Source organism: Zingiber officinale, chromosome 5B (assembly GCF_018446385.1).
Source record: "Zingiber officinale cultivar Zhangliang chromosome 5B, Zo_v1.1, whole genome shotgun sequence".
Classification (NCBI taxonomy): Eukaryota; Viridiplantae; Streptophyta; class Magnoliopsida; order Zingiberales; family Zingiberaceae; genus Zingiber; species Zingiber officinale.
Genome location: NC_055995.1, coordinates 24,779,863 through 24,796,412, shown reverse-complemented (window position 1 = coordinate 24,796,412; position 16,550 = coordinate 24,779,863).

The following is a 16,550-nucleotide window of genomic DNA, read 5'->3' as shown; positions in this document are numbered from 1 at the left end:
CGTATACATTAAATATAAGTGAGATGTTAGGATGATGAACAAAACACAAGATATTGATTTAGTGCATTCTTTTTGAATTTTAAGTTCATCAAAACACATAGTTATGTGTTTTACAATCATTGGGAAAGCTAATGTACAAGTTATGTGCATTGAGCCCAAAGAATATGGTTGAAAATTAGTTTTGAAAATGATTTTAAAATGCTTTTGGAAAACCTTGATAAAGACTATCTTTTGATAGTGATCATCATTGAATAGTTAGACACAAACTTGAAGAAAACACTAAGGTTTTTCCAAGTTTTCAAATTTGTGTCAATCTTTGAAAATAGAAAGTATTTTAATAGAAAACTATTTTTCCTTGATAATATATACCCTAAATAATGTCTACATGAATTTTCATGATTTTTGAAATTTTGTAGAATTTTCTAGGGGTTTCTGAAGTTGACTGAAATGAAATTTCAGCAACTTCAGACCTTCAATCGATCACCTGATCGATTGAAGGGTCTCAATCGATCGGGCCATCGATTGAGAGTGAGCTTCTCGCGAACAAAAGCTCACTGGATCGATCCACACTAGCTGAATCGATCAGTGGATCGATTCAAGCAGGTTCAATCGATTGTGACCCAACTCCAATCGATTGGGAATGCTAATTTTGGCTGGGAAAGCTTGATTTTAGAATTTTGAACCATCTTTAGTCTAGGTAACCATTCCTAACCCCTCAAAATATATTTGTATATATTTAAGGGGAATTTTCAAGATGAAAACAAGGATGGATTGGTCAAGGAAGACTAAGTAGAAGTTTAGGTTGAAGTTCGGTTTCAATATTGAATTTTTGAACCTCAAAACTTCAAAATTTGGATTTCCTAAAGGTTTAGGGATTCCAAGTCATTGTTGGTGCAATGACAGAAGTTACGTGCATGTCTATAGGGGGAGTTACTCTTTAAGGACATGAAAATCTATTTTGCATACACCTTGGAAGGTGGTTAACCTTCTTTAACGAAAATACTCAAGGTTGGGCATTTGAATATAATGGAGAGTGGATATCTTCATTATTTAAGTGGTGTATGCTCACGGATGAGCATTTGATGACAATGAAGGATATGAGACCTTCATTTGAATCGTGTGTGAATATACCAAGTGGTATATCCTCAAGGATGAGCGTTAAGAATAATGAAAGGTATGAGACCTTCGTTATTGTGTTGTGAACAACGAGTGAAGTTGTAAATAATGTTGGGTAACTTTTCAGGGGGAGAGTTTTTTATGTGTGCTAATAGGGGGAGAATGTGTGGTTAAGTTAGGCCTTCATTACCTAAAGAGGGAGTTTGCCCTCTAGGAAAGGGGGAGAATGAAGGAAACCCTCATTCATACATTAGCATGAAGGAAGTTGAGGCTATGGGATTAGCCTAACTTAAAAAAGGTATTATCAAACATCAAAAATGGGGAGATTGTTGGTGCAATATTCCCTAGGTCAAGGTTGACTGAGCTTGAATTGGGTCAAGCTAAATTCTTGATATTTGGATTTCGATGTTTGACAATACATGGAGACAAGACATGGAGATTGCAGGTGCAATTGTTCATGTGGGGAGATTGTGAAGAAGAGTCAAGTATGTCAAGGTTGACTGGATACTTGACTAGAAAATCCTGGTGAGTGAAGTCAAGTGAAAGTCCTTACTAGGAGGTTAGGCAGACTAGAAAGTTCTGGTGAGTGAAGTCAGACAGTTGTGGAAAGTCCTAGTGAGTGAAGCTAGGCAGAAGAAAATCTTGGTGAGTGAAACCAGGTGAAAGTTCTAGTGAGTGAAGCTAGGCAATAAGGAAAGTCCTGGTGAGTGAAGCCAGACAGAGGAGAAGTCCTAGTGAGTGAAGCTAGGCAGAAGGGAAGTCCTGGTGAGTGAAGTCAGGCACAGGAAATCCAGATGGGTCAAGGTTGACCAGACATCTAGTGGAAGTCCAAGTGGGTCATGGAGGACCGGACACTTGGCACAAGGAGAAAAATCCAAGTGGGTCAAAGGGATTGACCGGACACTTGGTGAGGGAGTCCTAGCAGGTGGAGGGTGACCGGATGCTAGGCATGATGTACCAATAGGTCATGGTTGACCGGATGTTGGTTTAGGGGACTTTGGACTTGGTTTTGAGCAAAAACAAGGAGCTAGATCGATCAGCTGATCGATTGGCTCATGCCCAATCGATCAGCTAATCGATTGGGTGAGTCCCCACGATAAAGGCTTCCCCAATCGATCAGCCGATTGATTGGGGAGAATTTCCGATCGCACAGAATGCCTCCCAATCGATCGGCCGATCGATTGGGAGCCTCCAATCGATCGGCTGATCGATTGGGAGCTGCGATTTTGCGCGATAAGCCCTGGATCGATCAACCGATCGATCCAAGCGATTCTCAGGAGCACATGGGCGCTCTGGATCAATCGGTCGATCGATCCAAAGCCTCTGCAATCGATTGGGAGCAATCCAATCGATTGGGATTCGACTGTTGGCGTCGTATTTAGCTGTTGGCGAGCGTTTCTCTCGGCAGATCTCTCAGCTTTCTTCTCCAGTGATAATAGCGACCACAGACTTCTCCATAGTCACTCTCACGCCAGATCTTGAAGGTTCTTGGAGGCATTTCCAAGTCAAGAGGCGAATCTACAGCAAGAAGAAGAAGCTAGGGTTAGGGTTTCTTGTGTAAACCGTATAAGCTTTCCCTTGTATTTGCTTCTCTTGGTTTCTTGTTGTATTAAGAGTATTGTAGGGCTTCTCCGCCTTTGGTAGTTACCGTAAAGGAGTGTTTTCATAGTGGAGGGTGCGTGAGTGTGTGGATCCTTGGACTAGTCACCTCTTCTTGAGGTGGATACCAAGTAAATCCTCGAGTTTAGCGTTGTTGTATTTGTTTTCTTGTATTTTCCACTGAACATCATCGCAAGAAACAAGCAACGACGAGCACGAGATCGCGCCGAGCTATTCACCCCCCTCTCTAGCTACATTTTCAGTCCCAACAAACAATAGCTCTTACAGTATTATTTTTAGAAATAGTGATAAAAAATCTCATTTAATATACTTGCTAAGCGTAAGATTGTTTCTACTATATACATTGATGACCATGCCTTAGAAATACTAAAGATGGTGTTTATTGGATGATCAATAGAATATGTTGGGATGGTTTGATGAATTTGAGATATCTCACCTACCCTAGGATAACCCTTGAGTTCTTGAGTTCACTTGATGCAAATGTTTTAACTAGAGAAGGCTCTCGTGAGGTAAAAGTAAATTTTTATATGTTTAATAGGGATTATGAGTGGACTTTAGAGGAATTTAGCATGTGTTATGGTTTTCCTTATGTAGGATAGGGGAGATTTCCTAAAACTTTTAATAGTAAACTTTTGGGAGGATATTGTAGATTGGAAACAATAATATGGCCCCTCCCTAGCTAAAGGCACAAGCCTTTAAAATTTAGTCTCCTACTATTTTCACTGAGTCATAAGTCATACCATCTTTAATCATAGAGATGGCAAAAGTATGGTAATAAAGAGTGAATTATTTTGTTTATGGATTATAATCTATAGTGTTAATGTCGATACAGGGTCCCATTTTATCCATCGCCTTGTTGAAATTGGAAAAGCCCCAACGAGAACTATAGTTTTTGGTGGCTTGATTACTTATATTGTCGTGATCCTAGGATGTGATCTATGAACTTGAGATTGTTCACAGTAGCTTGAGAATTGATCTTGATAGCTGTTTGATTATGAAAATGATTGTTAAGGATGGGGATGGTTATGAATTACTTCAGAAATATAAACTTCCCATTATATTACAAAATCCTGAGTGAACCTTAATCAAAAATCATGATAATTGAATCATAACTGATGTCACACGAGCCCCTACCCCATGGAACACCCTCGACTTCATCCTCTATAATCGTACCTACTAGACACGCCTTTGCTTTTGATTCTTTTGCAAGTCATTCTGGGTTTAATTTCTCTAACTTCCGAGCCTCCTTTGACACCATCCATGAGGAACATGCTGAACACAAAAGTCTCTTGGAGGAGCAGAGGCACATGACAAATGAGCAATAGTAAGATGTACGACATCACCTTTAGAGGATGAACATCTTCTTCAACCAAGCCACAAATTAATTTGGACGATAGGAACAAGATAGAGAAAAGAGGATGAACATTGAACCTCTATGGAGGCGACAACTTGGAAAATTGATTGCCTCTATCATTACCATGAATGTTTAGGTAATCTCCCTCAGTTACTTAGATTTCCTCATGGTCGAGATTAGCTTGCTTATTTTTATTGGGATAATGAAAAATTTAAGTATGAGGATGTATATACGTGGTTAGTTAGTTTTTAGTTTAGACTTTGTTAGTTTTTTGTTTTGTCATATTTCTTTTTTGTTTTGTCATGTTTCTTTTTTGCCTTGTATCATAAATTTTTCTTTTTGATCATGTTTATATATCATCATCACTTGTTTGTTTCTTATAGTATGACATTAGCATAATATACTTAATGCTCTTGTGTAATTTGTTAGTATGCTTAGCAATCTCTTTTCTTCTATCAGTAGTAGCATGACTTGGGTAGCATTTTTACTGTAAGAGTTTTATTGTTGGCCTAGTTGTTTAGGATCTCTTTATATTTGTGCTTGATTTTGATAGTAATATATCTGAAAATAGTCATGATTCATAGGATTAGGCTAGTACTCTTATTTCCTAGGTGATCTCTCAATTGTAATTTGGTTACTGGATAAACTCGGATCATGGTACTCATTGAGAAAATTTAAAATTCCAGAAAAAAAATGGAATGAAAAAAAAAGAAATTAAGAAAGTTGTTCAAATATCACCTTGAAAAAAATAAGAGAAAAAAGATAATATGGGATAAAAACAGTCATCGTGAGTAGAAACTAACAAGATAGCCCTTTGAGACCAAGTTAGATTACTAAGAAAACATTTATTATGTTTTTCTTAATACCGAGTAATCCTTTGAGACCTCATGTAGACGATGCATAGCACTTTTGAGGGGGAATGTACATTGTGTGTAGTAGATAAGTGTCTAACGTTGAAAGCATTAGGAACACAGTTAGATGACGAGGATTAGAAATTGAAACTAGAAAAAGTTGAGTCACTCTTTACACTAAGTATGAAGGACTTTTAGTTAGGCCATACTAAGATAATTCAGTTATCTTGTTCATTAGTGAAACTACATGATAGGATTAAACTGATTTACTAGGGATTATGATACATAAATCACACATATAAGTCTAGATTGCAGGTTTTCATTGAGGATAAATAAAAGTTCAAGTCTACGAGTATTGATGTATATATTTTTTACATGATTTTTTAGCATTATTTAACATACATTCTATGTCATCTCATTAGCATATATTTAGCATACTCGTATATACTTTTTTTATTATTTTCACTTTTTTCATTCAGAGATCTGCTTTTGTATTTTTTTCTTTAATAGGATGTATATCCGGAGCAAAAATGGAGTAATTAAGCATTGGAATGAGAAGCTACAACAAAGAACATGCTCTAGTCGTATCCCAAGACATGATCGTGTTCCTCCGGCCAAAGTTAATCAAAGAATGAAGCAAAAATGTTGTTTCCAACATTCGACATGGTCATTCCTCTCAAGCACGACTATGCTTTCCTCTACAGCATGATAGCTACAACTAGGACTCACCATACACATTTGTGCCTCTCAATCATGATCGTACTTTTCTCCATAGAAATGAACGTTTGGACAAACACGGCAGTGCCTACCAAGAACCACCGTACTTTTCACCACCAAATTGGATACAAGTAGACCGTGCTCCTGGCAGGGTCATGCCTTTCATCAATGTGCCCCCTGGGCACGATCGTGATTTTCACACCAGAAACCAAACACCGGACCAGCCACAATGCACCCCCCACATGACAGGCTGTGCCACAGTAATTCTACCTCAACTGTTGGGTGATTTCCAACCGTTTTTAATAATTGAAAGGGCTATAAAAGCCCAACAAGCCTTGTAACTAAAGAAGGAGGCTTTTTCCTATTCTAGGAAACCCTCGAGTTGTCGTTCCAAGGGCCGTCGAAGCAATCTGTCCAACAATTTGAGCTTGGAGTTACTTCTGAAGACCAACAACTTTCTCGATAAGCATTTTCTTCTCCCGTTTCTTAGTTGGAGTTGTAGATTGCTTTCTTTTATGTCTTTCGATTGTAACTCCATCTCTATGGAGTTGTTCTTCAGATTTCAAGATTAGAGAGTAACACGATGTAATTGTTGACAATCAATTAAGTATTTGTTTATCTTTTCATATTACATGACATGTTTATTCCATGGTCTGAATCACAGAATGAGGGGAAGGACTGAAAGATGAACCCAAATATCTGACCCATAAATGTTAGAGACGTAGAGAGTTGGCCATGAAAGGATGTCAGAACACCAGAGGGTATGACGTTTTCCCCCAACAGAGGCACCATTGGGTTTACAGAACCTAATGGGTTTACCCTGATTTAACGTCATGAAGTAAAAGAAGGCAAGGAGGGGGCCATCGAGTCATCATTGATAGAACCTTGAGTATGGCTAGAGGGGGTGGGGGGGGGGGGGGGGGGGGGGAATAGCCTTTCTTGATTTTTCACCTACAATTTGTTAGCGGAAGAACAAAAAGAAATGAAAATAATAATAGAACACGGTTAACTCTTCGATTTACTTGGTCTCAACCTCCTTGAGGTGACTAATCCAAGGCACACACACACACCCAAGCAAGCTCCACTAAGATCTTCTCCTTTTCAATCCAAGAGTGATGGTGGAGAAACCTTTACAAGATGATCTCCTCCTTTTACAAGGTTTTGATGAGCTTAGGGAGGAGAGAATAAGAGTAGTAAGACTAGAAGATCACTTGGAAAGCTTAAACAGTAATTTGAATCAGTTGAGTTTTTCTTTCCAAGCTCTCAACTTTATATACAGTATGCTGGAATTCGCGACATCAGTCGACTGCTAAAACATGCAGTCGACTGGTATCACACAACGGCTACTGTTTTAATCAAATCTGTGGAGATCCTGTGCGTCATCATCCCAACGGCATTATACCAGTCGACTGCTGAAACATGCAGTCGACTGCACCAGTCGACTGGTGACTGTGGACCGAGCGAACAGAATGTCTCTGTTCGCTCCCAGTCGACTGCATCAGTCGACTGGTGTCCGGAGTTGCTCTTGAAGTCTTTCTCCTCAGCCTTTGTCCCTCAGATGCACTCAAGCCTGCAGCTAATCTTCGTGCCATCCTTCCATTGCCTAGAGATTCACTTCCCTTCACTCCGTTTGCTTTTTGTCTGTAGTCCATCGGATGCACCATCCTTTACCAATCTTTAAGAACATGAGCCATGAAACTTTCCAAGCTTGTGCAGTCTACCAAGTCCTGCACAACTGAAGTACATATTAGAACCAATGTAAAGTCTAACTTAAACCCTTTGACACACACATCAAAAACAAAGATCACCTATTTAATCCTAGGTCGATTGTATCAACAATCTCCCCCTTTTTTGATGTGTGGCAAAATGTTTAAGTTATACATAAAATCAACTTTGAAAGTTACAATTATAATATAGACATGAAACATAACTTTGATATTTGTTATCATGAAACATAAACTTAAAAAAATAAACTCATATCTTTGAAGATTGTAAGCATGATTTAAATCATGAACCATAAGGCATAACGAGATCCACACACACTCCCCCTTAACACATACTATATTAAAAACATTATAATCTAAAACTCCCCCTTAACATATGCTCTATCAAAAATATTTTTAACTTAAACTTGTTGTATCCTCCCCCTTTGATATACATCAAAAAAAATAAGAAGAAACAACAATTTCATCGAACCATGACAATAGTAAACCGAAGCATATATGTACATGAATAGTTACAAGCTAGAAACACATAATCATAAATTAACAATAATACCAAAAACATAACTAGCATGCATAGATAGAAAGATAAAAGGTCTCAAACAACATAGGAAAAAGAGTGAATAATATCCAACAACATCAGCATCAATACTGTTCGAGGTGAGAAAAGATAGGCACTGCAAAGCCAAAAAGTCACCCGACACCATAGCAACACAACAAACTCCTATGCCGACGCATCATCATGGGAAGATGGAGGAGGAGAGGGGCCCTGGTAGGCAAGATCCCAGTGCCGCATCATATCAAACATCTCTGTCTGCTGCTGGCGAACGCTCCGAAACTCCTCCCGAACAAACTCCTCCAAGTGGTAGACACGCTCCCGCAGTGAGGCACGTGCTGGCTCTGCAGCAAGAACAGGAACATCCTCTGCATCGTCATCAGAATCAGAATCATCCTGGCCAGGGCGGCGACGCCACACCATAACACCGTCACGTGGCTCAATCTGGGCTAAAGACATTTGGTGAGGTCCTAACTGATCAAAGTCCTTAGACAACTGATGCAAGGCACCCCTAGTGACATTTATCCCTTTATGCACGAAAAATGATGTTAAGACATGGCAGAAGGGCATGTATAGCTTCCCCTGGACTGGTCTAGAGAAGTGGATGATAGACTCATAGACCTGAAGAGCAATATCAATATCAAGACGCTGCTCTAGGGCATACATCAGAATTAGATGAGGAAGACGGATTTTGGCTTGCCCTTTGGTCACGATGGGCAGGAGACATGCAATGACAACCTTATAGAGAACGTAACTGGGGGCTAACATGCGGGTGGCATCAAAAATATATTTAAGTGGAGGCCGAGGAATATGGAAATAATGCTGATGAATTAGATCAACAGAGACATGAGGGAGTGTATCAGATAGAGGCTCCTCAACCTGAGGAAAGCATGTAAAGGTACTAGTAGACCGCCTACACCCTAAGAATGACCTCAATATTTCAGGGGTGAAGCTAATGGATGTCCCGCCAACCATAGTGACATATGCATGACCCTCAGTACTAGATGGACACATATTATTATAGAATTCCTTACATAGGTCTAAATTGACAGTAGTTGTGTAATGAAATAACTTTTCTAAACCATAATGCACATTGATGTCAATGATTTCGGGGGTAATTCTAGTGAAATATGGATGATTGAGATAACGATAACTTATCATTTTGAAGTCGGTGTTCTCAAACCGAGTTCGGCAAGCCGCAGAGGGAAACCGCCCTCCAGAAGGCGCCGGAGGGGGCTGCCGAGAGGTTCCCGCTTCACTCGGACGCTTTTGCCTAACTCTAAACCATGCATATGCAATAACCATGCCAAGTACCAGTCAATCATGAAGGAAAACAACAAGGAAACAACACATGAAGACTTTAGGCAAGAATCAACCACAAAATAACAGCACAAACAAGAAAGAAGGTATTACCGACGCTCCATTGTGCCGGGGAATCGTCAAACGACAGAGAAATGGCAGGAACCGCAACCCAAACCTTGAGGAGTTGGCTAATCCTTGTTCCAGGCGGCAAATGAGAGAAGGAACGGGAGGGAGAGCGGATCCAAAAGTTTGGAAGAGTATTTGGAGCCACAAAACGGTGGAAGATGTCGGGAAGAAGGGGTAGGAGGCGAGAAATAGCGGGCGGCGGCGAAAAACTAGTGTTTCTGCCGCCGCCCCAATCTGGCGGCTTATATAAAATCGAGAGCATCAGTCGACTGCTAAAACACGCAGTCGACTGATGCAGTCGACTGCATGTTTCATCAGTCGACTGCACCCCAGAATAAAAACATACAGAACCATTCTGTGTGGTCGAATAGTGCTACCAGTCGACTGCATCAGTCGACTGACTCAGTCGACTGATGCAGTGACAGGGGACTGGCACACAGATGGAAGAATCAGGAACCAAGTTTTGAAAAATCACTAGATATTCTCTAAACCTTTAAAAATGCCCAAAATTCGTGGAGTGATCTGTTATGTGAATATTTACTTGGGAAAAATAGGTATCCAATTGGATACAAGCCAACCTATAAAATAGATACAAACTTGATAACCATTAAGATTACAAAAATAGAACCTTGAGCCAAAGTACTAGTTTGAGGTTTTCCTTGGAATGATTTACCTAGCCAAATCTGAGTACATCTCAAGAAGTCATTTATATGATAATTTTGTAACGAATTTATAAATTAATGTCCTCATGGTCATATTTGTTTCAAAAATTTCTAATCATATTCTAGAAGCAAAGAGCACATTGATTGTGCACAAGCCTTCCCAATGATTGGTCCAATGAAGGATTGATATCTTTAGATGTCATTTTGGCTCACAATAATGCATCATAACTAACATGATGAGCCAAATGCATCTTCCTAATATCTCACATCATGTTTAAATACATTCAAGTCATCCTAGGTCGTTGTGAGATGCATTCAAGTATGTATTTAATTTATGTGATCATGAAAAGCTAAATCTATTATTCTACAAGGCACAAACCAAGCTCTCTTCTAATAGAGATAAACTCCGCTTCGGGCAATGGTTTGGTAAAAATATCGGCAAGATTAGATTTGGATTCAACATAAAGTAGTTCAATGTCTCCTCTTGCCACATGATCTCTAATGAAGTGGTGTTTTACCTCAATGTGCTTTGTTCTAGAGTGATGTACCGAATTTTTGGTTAAATTAATGGTGCTCACATTATCACATAAGACCTTGACTTTGGAATAATGTAGCTCATAATCCTCTAAGGTATGCATCATCCAAAATAATTGGGCTACACAACCACCCATTGCCACATACTCGACCTCGGTTGTGGACAATGCCACACAAGGTTGTTTTCGACTACTCCAACTTACAAGAGAAGGTCCAAGAAATTGACATCCACCGCTAGTACTCTTTCTATCCAATTTGCAACCCGCATAATCAGAATCGGTATACCAAATTAAGTCAAAATTTCTAGTTCTAGGGTACCAAAGCCCCACATTAAGAGTGTTCTTGATGTATCTCAAAATTCTTTTTACCGCTACTAAATGTGACTCTTTAGCACATGATTAGTATCTTGCACACATTCCTACAACGAATAATATATCCGGTCTACTAGCGGTTAGATATAGCAAACTACCAATCATGCTCCTATATTGCTTTGGATCCACTAACTTTCCTTCTTGATCACTATCTATCTTGGTGTTTGTCCCCATAGGAGTAGTTGCTCCTTTAGCATTTTCCAACCCAAATTTCTTGATAAGTTCTTTAGCAAACTTGGATTGGTACACATAGGTTCCCTCATTAGTTTGTTTTACTTGTAACCCCAAAAAGAAACTTAATTCTCCAACTAGACTCATTTCAAACTCGCTTTCCATGTGTTGAATAAAATCATGAAGAATGTCATTATTTGTTGAGCCAAAGATTATGTCATCAACATAGACTTGGGCAATGAAAATGTCTCCATCTTTAGACTTTAAAAATAATGTTGGATCAATTGTTCCCCTCCTAAAGCCCTTAAAGATTAAAAAAGATGAAAGTCTCTCATACCAAGCCCGGGGAGCTTGTTTTAAATCATATAATGCTTTTTTAAGCTTATAAACATGGTTCGGATAATCCATATTCTCAAATCCGGGTGGTTGCTCTACATAAACTTCTTCCTTAATGAACCCATTTAAAAAAGCCGATTTTACATCCATTTGGTGAAGTTTGAACCTCATATAGGCGACATTCCTAATAGTATCCGAATGGACTCTAATCGTGCTACCGGAGCATATGTTTCATCATAATCAAGTCCTTCCACTTGATTGAAACCCCTAACTACCAACCTAGCCTTATTCCTAGTGACTCTCCCTTGATCATCCAACTTGTTTCTAAAGACCCATTTAGTTGTGACAATTGTACTATCATTTGGTCTTGGAACCAACTCCCATACATCACTTCTTTCAAATTGATTCAACTCTTCTTGCATTGCTAGAATCCAATCCGTATCAAGCAAAGCGTCATCAATTGTTTTTGGTTCAAGTTGTGATATTAGAGCAATTTGACTAGTGTGATCCCTAAAGTATGACCTAGTCCTTACCCCTTGTGCAACATCTCCAACTACTTGATTAATAGGATGATCTTGATGATGCCTTAAGATCCTTGAGGTTATAGAATCATCATCTTTGGAAGGATCATTGTTTACATTGTTTCTCTCATCATCCGAACCATCTCTTCCTCCCTCTTGATCAATACCCCCTAAATGTAGATTTTGTAATCCTTGAGTAACGTCTTGATTTGGTTCACTTATATCCTTATCAATAGGGGATTTCCTAGGGTAAGGACTAGTGGATTCATCAAACTCAACATTGGATGATTCCTCAATTGTTTGAGTCCTTTTGTTGTATACTCTATATCCTCGACTAGTAGATGAGTATCCAACTAAAATTCCCTCATTGGACTTGGCCTCAAATTTTCCTAAGTCATCTTTAGTATTAAGAATATAGACCTTACAACCAAAGACTTTAAAATAGTGAATTGTAGGGATTTTGTCATTCCATAATTCAAAAGGTGTTTTACCTAAAAACTTATGAACCAAGACACGATTTTGAATATAACATGTGGTATTAACCGCTTCGGCCCACAAGTAACTAGGTAAAGAGTATGCATTAAGCATGGTCCTAACCGCCTCTTGTAAGGCCCTATTTTTCCTCTCCACTACACCATTTTGTTGAGGTGTTCTTGGATAAGAAAATTCATGCTTATAGCCATTTTCCAAGCAAAATTTAGAAAAGTTCAAGTTTTCAAATTCTCCACCATGATCACTTCGAATTCTATCAATCTTGAGATTCTTTTCATTTTCTACCCTCTTGGTAAACCCGATAATTGTTTCTAAAGTTTCCCCCTTTTGTTTCAAGAAATAAACCTAAGTATATCTAGAGTAATCATCTACTATCATCAAACAATATTTGTTACCTACCAAAGAGGGTGTTCTATGACAATCCAAAAGATCCAAATGCAATAACTCTAATGGCAATGAAGTGCTAGTTAAAGTTTTACCTTTGTGTGATGACCTTGATTGCTTACCCTCTTGACATGCATCACACAATTTGTCCTTGATGTACTTGATCTTTGGTAGTCCCTTTACTAGCTCCATCTTGGCTACCTTGGCTATGTTTCTCATGTTGATGTGTCCAAGTCTTCTATGCCATAATCATCCTTCCTCTTCTTTTGATATTAAACACTTAATAGGAGGATTAGAAGCATATGAAAGATCAATATAATAAAGATTTACTTTTCTAAATCCGTTTAGCACAACATTCTCAAAATTTTTGTGCTTAACTAAACATTTATCGGGATGAAACTCAACATTATATCCGGTATCACATAATTGGCTAACACTAAGCAAATTAAACCTCATACTTTTAACCAATAGGACTTTATGAATAGTAATTTTAGATGATACCTCAATTGTACATTTACCTATAATCTTGAGCTTTCCACTATTCCCAAATGATACCGTTCCCTTCTTTATATAATTTATTGTGGAGAACTTGCTCACATCACCGGTCATATGTCTTGAGCAACCGCTATCCACAATCCACATACTTGCATCCTTCTTCTCTACCTAAGAGACATAAAACACACAACTCTTTGGTACCCATGCACTAGATTCAGAAATATCATTCAAATATTTCTTAGGCACCCAAGCTTGTTTTACCTTTCCTTTAAGATTTTTCGTAACTTTGTTCCTAAGTGCATCATTCCTAGTACCATTGATTAGAGACATATAAGCAACTTCCTTTTCCTTAGGTCTATATCCTATTCCGGCTTTGTTGTAAACGGCTCTTTGATCTCTAATGATCATATCTAGATACTTGGATCCATTTGTGAATTTTTCTAAACATGTTCTTAATTCAATCACATCATTCTTCAATTTCTCATTTTCTTCCTTGAGCATATTTGACTCACTAGACATGCATGCATCAACTTTAATGGTCCTAAGCTTTCCCTTCAAGGTTTTTACCTTAGATTGTGATTTGACAAAAGTATTTTTGAGATGAGCAATGGTTTTATAGAGAAATTCTACTTTGGGAGATTCTTTTACCTCATCATCATCACTTGATGATGATTCCTCACTTGATGACTCTCCATTTGATGCATCCTCTTCACTTGACACTTCTTCTTGACTTGACTCTTCTTTGTCATCTTCAAAAGCCATAAATGTCATATGTCGAGTAACATGGCATAGCTCATCTTCATCCGATGAGTCAATGCTTGGTGTATCCTATGTAGCTTGAGCCACCATGGCTTCCTTCTTCTTTTTCTCCTTTTCTCCTTTTTCTTCTTCTCCTTTTCTTCTTTCTTCTTTAGTTCCGGGCAATTTGGCTTAATGTGTCCTTTCTTGTTACATCCATAACAAGTCACATTAGTGTTAAAACTTGAACTTTGACTACTTTTACCTTTTGAGGGTTGAAACATTTTCTTCACATCCTTTCTTGTGAATTTTCTTGATCTTCCCATCATCTTTTTGACATAGTGAGCCACTTCACTCGCCGACATTTCATCATCACTATCCGATGACTCTTGTTCGGATTCGGATGATGAGGATTCTATCTTCTTTTCTTTCTTCTTTTTCTTTTCCTTCTTTTCTACAATAAGAGTCATACCTTTCTCTTTTGAAACCATATTAGCTTGTTCATGAAGTTCAAATTCACAAAATAATTCATCAAGCTTAACTAAGGAAAGATCTCTAGAAACCTTATACGCATCAACCATTGATGCCCATAAGGTAGTTCTAGGAAAGGATTATAAAACATACCTTACTAAGTCTCGATTGTCAATTTTCTCACCTATTACATGAAGACCATTCACTATCTCCTTGAATCTACCATGCATTTGACTCACGGTCTCATTTGTCTTCATATTGAAAGTTTGAAGTTGCCCTAACAAGAGATCTCTCTTGGCTCTCCTTGATTTGCTTGATCCTTCATTCAACTCAATGAGTTTTTCCCAAAGCTCTTTGGCGGAGTTGAATGGTCCTACTTTGCTTAGTTGCTCCTTTGAGAGTCCACATTGTAGGGTTGTTGTAGCCTTTGCATTTGCTTGAGCCTTCGCATTTGCTTAAGCCTTCTTTGCCATCTCTTTTGTCCAATCCTTGGTTGAAAGAGGAGCTCCCGACCCATCCTTTGGCATCTCGAATCCATCTACAACACTAAACCAATTTTCAATGTCATTCATTAAATAATACTCCATCCTACCTTTCCAATATGCAAAGTCGTTCCCATCGAAGAAGGGTGGCCTTGCGGTGCTATATCCCTCTTGAAATGCCATTTTGATGCTTCGATTGACGGTGAGGTCTTCCGATGCGAACTTTGCTCTGATACCAATTGATAGAACCTTGAGTATGGCTAGAGGGGGAGAGGGTGAATAGCCTTTCTTGATTTTTCACCTATAATTTGTTAGCGGAAGCACAAAAAGAAATGAAAATAATAATAGAACACGGCTAACTCTTCGATTTACTTGGTCTCCACCTCCTTGAGGTGACTAATCCAAGGCACACACACACACCCAAGCAAGCTCCACTAAGATCTTCTCCTTTTCAATCCAAGAGTGATGGTGGAGAAACCTTTACAAGATGATCTCCTCCTTTTACAAGGTTTTGATGAGCTTAGGGAGGAGAGAATAAGAGTAGTAAGACTAGAAGATCACTTGGAAAGCTTAAACAGTAATTTGAATCAGTTGAGTTTTTCTTTCCAAGCTCTCAACTTTATATGCAGTATGCTGGAATTCGCGACATCAGTCGACTGCTAAAACATGCAGTCGACTGGTATCACACAACGGCTACTGTTTCAATCAAATCTGTGGAGATCCTGTGCGTCATCATCCCAACGGCATTATACCAGTCGACTGCTGAAACATGCAGTCGACTGCACCAGTCGACTGCATGTTTCATCAGTCGACTGGTGACTGTGGACCGAGCGAACAGAATGTCTCTGTTCGCTCCCAGTCGACTGCATCAATCAACTGGTGTCCGGAGTTGCTCTTGAAGTCTTTCTCCTCAGTCTTTGTTCCTCAGATGCACTCAAGTCTGCAGCTAATTTTCGTGCCATCCTTCACATTGCCTAGAGATTCACTTCCCTTCACTCCGTTTGCTTTTTGTCCGTAGTCCATCGAATGCACCATCCTTCACCAATCTTTAAGAACATGAGCCATGAAACTTTCCAAGCTTGTGCAGTCTACCAAGTCCTGCACAACTTAAGTACATATTAGAACCAATGTAAAGTCTAACTTAAACCCTTTGACACACACATCAAAAACAAAGATCACCTATTTAATCCTAGGTCGATTGTATCAACAATCATGACACGGGCCTCATTGAGATAGCGGTCGTATTAACAATGCCGCCTTGAAAGTAGACATCACGTTTAGGTTAACATGCCAGTATAATTCTAAAAGTCTATATTAGTATGTTAGAATAGGTCCATCTACATACAAACAAACATAGAAATACTAAAGTAAACAATACTTAGGATGTCAATAATCATCGTAGCGAAACTGAAATCCTAAGATCATTTCCTCCAAATCTAAACTTCTTCCTCATTCGCTTGCTTGCTCTCCGTCTCTCTCAACTCTCTCTCTCTCTCACAATACTCTCTCAACTCACACAAATTATAATTT